This window comes from Physeter macrocephalus, chromosome 8 (genome assembly GCF_002837175.3).
Source record: "Physeter macrocephalus isolate SW-GA chromosome 8, ASM283717v5, whole genome shotgun sequence".
Lineage (NCBI taxonomy): Eukaryota > Metazoa > Chordata > Mammalia > Artiodactyla > Physeteridae > Physeter > Physeter macrocephalus.
Window position 1 is genome coordinate 76,507,695 of NC_041221.1, and position 6,103 is coordinate 76,513,797.

The following is a 6,103-nucleotide window of genomic DNA, read 5'->3' on the forward strand; positions in this document are numbered from 1 at the left end:
AAAGACATTTTTAGCCACTTATTCCCCTCACTTTCCTACCCCTTGGTCTCTGCTCTCTCTCCCAAATGAGACAGTGGGGGACCAAAGGGGAAAAAAAGTCTAGCTTTAAAGAGGTTTGTGTATATACCATTCCCTGCTCAGTACCCTCACCTCACCCACCCTATAGCCCCAAAGTTTGACCACTTTGTATCGATACCTTAACTTCCCAGGATTGCGGCACTGGAGCAGGATCACTCAGAGGCAAGACGCTGATTCCACAGACCATTCGACTGGTCAGTTCTGAAGCCAGAGGGCAGAGAGCCTAAAGGCAGTAGGGCCCTGTGCCATTTACTAACATAAAGCACACAGGCACCTTGTGTGTTTTGTCAAGTCAATTTGGCAAGAAAGTATCAGGAAGTAATCCAAAAGAAAAGGACTGCAGTCACTAGCCTGTGTTGATTATGGAACTCCTTTGCTTTCCTGTCACTTGAAATTTGAAATGGTAAACGGATTAGTGGGTGAAGTGGAGGGAGGGGACAGTGAAGGGAGCAATTCTGTCTCAGTCTCCACAGCAAAATCAGCTGGGATTGTATGTTAAAAGCAGTGGACACAGTAAAGCAAATCGAGTATTATTAACCCTAAATGATGTGTGATGGAAGAACCTCACTCTGCAGCTCTCTCCTAGCCCTTAGTTCCCAAAGGAGATAAACACTGGTGCCCCTACCTCCCTGCCCATTTCACCGTGTGGACTAGGGCTATAGCCTCAGGGCTCTTAATGGCCCCAAATCACCAAGTTTTGGTGCATTTCCTGCCTCAGTCTCTTCTGATCGAGGGTATGGCCTGTGAACACCTTACCTCATTTTTAAACCTTTATTGCTTTTAATAGGAAAGTAGATTCAGGTGTGTGTGTGCAGCCCACTCACCTCTGGCCATGGTTCCTTCAGCAGATCTGGATGATCTCACCCACACTGCACAACCCTTGGTAAGTAGCCAAAGCTTGAAGCTGGCTTGCTGGTATAGCCTGGATAATTTAACAACTTTAAATGGAAAGCTCTTGAGGAAAGGCCCATTTTTAACTTGCTTTTAGGACAGTGCCTACCCGGGCCAGTAGAATCCAAACCTTGAACAACCTTGAGCACTCCATCAGAAAAAACAAAACTAAAATGATAAAAATAAAAGTTGAAATTTTTTGTTTCCATATTTCAGTGGTACATCTTGCCCACATTTTCCTCCAGACCAAGGTCTCTTGAAGACAGGCACCATGTCTTTTCTTGTAACCTAGTACAGTACCTTAAAATTAACGGTCCTCCATGTTGTTGAATGACTGACACAATAAATTTGTAATTAGGACTTACTCCAAAGAGAAGATAATAGTTAGTTACAATAGGAAGACAACGGCAGTGTTGAGGGAGCTGGGAATCCAGAGACCTCCATTTCAGTCAAGGCTCTGCCACTAGCTGTGACACCTTGGGTTATTGGCTTCGTGTTTCTTTCCCTCAGTTTCCTTATTTGTATAATGACATAGTTGGAGTGGCTGGCTTCTAAGCCTTTAACTGGCTCTACAAATTCCATGAAATGCTTTATTTACTCTCTCCTCCTGTATATACATGAGCCCATTGCGCTGATAAGCTATAGAGTCTAGCTTATTAGTGGAGCTGATAGATTAATACAACAGCAATGTCATAGTAGTTGCATAATCCAAGTATGACGGGAAAAGCACATACAACTGGAGAGGAAGAGTTGAGGGTTGAGGGGGCTGGTATAGTTAAGGTCAGAAATTGGGACCTTGAAGTAGGTTCTGGATGTTGACTGAAGGGAGGAGAGAGAGAAGTTCCTTTGAAGGTGAGCATGGATCACTGAGTGACTGGAGTAAGTCCACCTGGATGGGATGATTTATTTGTAGAGGGGACCAAGGAGAGGCAGGCTGGTAAGGCAGATGCAGTAAGGCCAAACTCTTAAATGATACCTTGAACATCAGACTGAAGTCAAGGAGTGTGGACTCAGTCCTTGGAGATAAGGGCACTACTGAAACATTTAGCAAGAGGCATGAGGTATTAAAGGATAACTCGATCAGGAGAAAAGAGATCACTTAGGAGACTCATCTCTACCCTGATTCTTCAGCTCTGAATGCTTCCCCATTCATTTACAAGCTTGGCAGTGACTGCTGGGCAGCTTGTCTGGGGCACTATCACTTTCATTTCCCAAGTTTTAAAAGCTGCCACTATTATTACTGACATTATAATTGTCACTATTCTGACATTAGCATGAGAATCATATACAAGTAAAAACAACATTAATGGTTGACTTATTCTACATCCAAACAACCAGGCACCAGGTTCCACTGATTTTTCTTAGATATGTAATGCTCAAGAAAGCCCTTCAGTGATGCCCATTGCTGGTAGAATGAAGATCAAGCTCTTTGCACACAGCATTCAAGGTTTTCCATGAACTGCCTCTGCCTCTTTCTGGTTTTCTCCCTCATTAGACATACCCTATAGGCTAAACCCCATGACTTACGGTTTGGCTCAAAGCCCCAAAATGTTTGCGTCCTTCTTGTCATTATTCCTGTGTCTTATTCAGATTCCTGCCTTCAGCACTCAAAAGACAGTATATAGCACATATTTGTGGTTGACAAAATCATTCCTTACATTTGCACAGTAGAGTTCAAAGTGTTTTGAATACATTATCACACTCTTCCCCAAACAATCCTGTGATGTAGATGATTTCATATTATTTTATGGAAGAGAAAAATAGATTTAGAGACATGAAAATGTCTTGGCAAGATCAAAGGTGTTCAAATGAGAGCCAGAAAAACTCTGCTCTTCTGGCTTTTAAATTTCATTCCTTTCAGTTTGTTGAATGCATGGTATCCAGAAACATGGGGAGAAATACACTTAGAAGTAACAGAAAAATCTACTGGATGTTACAAATGAAAAGTCAAAGTCACAAACCACAAAATAAATTGTAGTTTAAAATAATCAACAGAGTAGACCAGCTTACTAATTTGGTGCTATTGACGTGCATGGAAGTTGGTGAACTTGTTAAAACACAGCAACAATCCATTCCCTATCTACCTTTTGAGGACACAACTGAGAACCAAGAATCAAAAAGACTTTCACACACCTCAAATGTGGTTAAGTCTACCATTAATGCACTGTATTGAACTGCTCTTGATCTCAAAGTCTATTTCCTCTTAGTTTAGGTGCATTTCTAAAAAGCTTGGTTATGACAAAAACAGTGAAGGCCAGATGTTCTGTTTGTTGCTGTATCCTTAATCCTGGAACACTGCATGGCATGTAGTAGGTGCTCAACAAATATTTCTCTGCAACTTGTTTTGGGTGCTGTAGAATTAGTGCTACATATCTATATTGCTAAAATTGCTGGATGTTGACGAAATCTTGACTTACTGCCACACAAGGATTCCCTGCTGCTGGGCCCAGCTACCACTTGGGTCTCCCAATTGCAAGGAGCAGTAATAGAAAAGAATCACAATAAATTGACTAGGAGTGGGTCCAAAGCATGTTTCAGTCACTACCTCAGTGGTCATTTTGCAGCAGGCTGCCCACAAAAGTGATAGCTATGTTGAATCTCATCCTTGGGTTGAAAAATCCAAGATAAAATACCCTCCTTGGGCTTGTTTGTGGTGATGTTTCATCCTTCCAAACTGGAAGACAGGAAGGCAGTTAAGGCACCAAATGAAGGCCAGATTTAACCCTTAGGACAAAATTTATAGATCTGGTGGGGTTTTGTGACATGTAGGTATTGTGGTTTTGTGAAGCCAATACCGAAGTGTGTGATGTTAAGACCTCTACCCCCAAAGTTCTAGTCTTCAAGCATGTCAGCTCTTCCTATTCTGCTAAACAGTATATTCTAGACATTAAATACATAAGGCACTAAAAAGTAGCAGAGTCTAACAGAGAGAAAAGACTTGAGTGACTCAGTAGGCCTGGAATCCTGGCCCATTTCCTTATCTTTATAATACGGGTGGTACCACCAACTACTACCACCACCAACCACTGCTGCTGCCACCCAGCATGTTGTAAGGGAGGAAGTTAGATAAAACGCAGGCAAGGTATGTGGTATACATAATGGAGACACCCTCATTTTGCACCTCAACAATCCTAAAGCCTGGGTGATGAGAAAATCCTGGTTGGGCATCTTTTAGTAACTTCAAAGATCTTTAAGATTTGTTCTAGCACTAAACTCACAGAATTCTTTGCAGCAGAACAAAAAGGCCAAATAAAGTAGTTTAATTTTATGATACTTGTTTAAGGCTATTCAAAGTGTACATACATAGAAGGTTCACAAAAAATTTCTTAATCGGAAGACAATGCAAATGCCAACAATATGAGTCCTCTGGTAACCTAGTTCAAACAATGACGAGAAAATCTGGAAGACACTATAAAAACAATACAATTGAAAACAGCTAGTTAGAACTACACCTTTCTAATTTTGGAGCTTGGTTCAAGATGGAGGAGGAGGACATGCGCTCACTCCCTCTTGCGAGAGCACTGGAGTCACAACTCACTGCTGAACAATCATTGACAGGAAGACACTGGAACTCACCAAAAAAGATACCTTGCATCCAAATACAAAGGAGAAGCTGCAATGAGACGGTAGGAGGGGCGCAATCACAGTAAAATCAAATCCCATAACTGATGGGTGGCTGACTCACAAACTGGAAAACAATTATAGCACAGAAGTCCACCCACTGGAGTGAACCTTCTGAGGCCCACATCAGGCTTCACAACCTGGGGGTCCAACAACGGGAGGAGGAATTCCCAGAGAATCAGACTTTGAAGGCTAGCGGGATTTGATTGCAGGACTTTGACAAGACTGGGGGAAACAGAGACATCACTCTTGAAGGGCACACACAAAGAAGTGTGCGCATCGGGACCCAGGGGAAGGAGCAGTGACCCCATAGGAGACTGAACCAGACCTACCTGCTAGTGTTGCAGGGTCTCCTGCAGAGGTGGGGGCGTGGCTGTGGCTCACCATGGGGACAATGACACTGGCAGCAGAAGTTCTGGGAAGTACTCCTTGGCCCGAGCCCTCCCAGAGTCTGTCATTAGCCCCACCAAAGAGCACAGGTAGTGTTGGGTTGCCTCAGGCCAAACAACCAACAGGGAGGGAACCCAGCCCCACCCATCAGCAGACAAGCCGACTAAAGTTTTACTGAGCTCTGCCCACCAGAGCAACACCCAGCTCTACCCACCACCAGTCCTTCCCATCAGGAAGCTTACACAAGCCTCTTAGATGGCCTCATCCAGCAGAGGGCAGACAGAAGAAGCAAGAAGAACTACAGTCCTGCAGCCTGTGGAACAAAAACCACATTCATAGAAAGACAGACAAAATGAAAAGACAGAGGGCTATGTACCAGGTGAAGGAACAAGGTAAAACCTCAGAAAAACAAGTAAATGAAGTGGAGACAGGCAAACTTCAGAAAAAGAATTCAGAATAATGACAGTGAAGATGATCCAGGACCTCAGAAAAAGAATGGAGGGAAAGATTGAGAAGATGCAAGAAATGTTTAACAAAGACCTAAAAGAATTAGAGTACAAACACCTAGAAGAATTAAAGAACAAACAAACAGAGATGAACAATACAATAACTGAAATGAAAAATACACTAGAAGGAATCAATAGCAGAATAACTGAGGCAGAAGAATGGATAAGTGACCTGGAAGACAGAATGGTGGAATTCACTGCTGTGGAACAGAATAAAGAAAAAAGAATAAAAAGAAATGAAGACAGCCTAAGAGACCTCTGGGACAACATGAGACGCACCAACATTCACATTATATGGGTCCCAGAAGGAGAAAGGATCCAAGAAAATATTTGAAGAGATTATTGTCGACAACTTCCCTAACATGGGAAAGGAAATAGCCACCCAAGTCCAGGAAGCACAGAGAATCCCAAGGAGAAACACACCGAGACACACAGTAATGAAATTGAGAAAAATTAAAGACAAAGAAAAATTATTAAAAGCCAACAAGGGAAAAACAACAAATAACATACAAGGGAACTCCCATAAGGTTAACAGTGATTTTCTCAGCAGAAACTCTACAAGCCAGGAGGGAGTGGCATGATATATTTAAAGTGATGAAAGAGAAGAACCTACAACC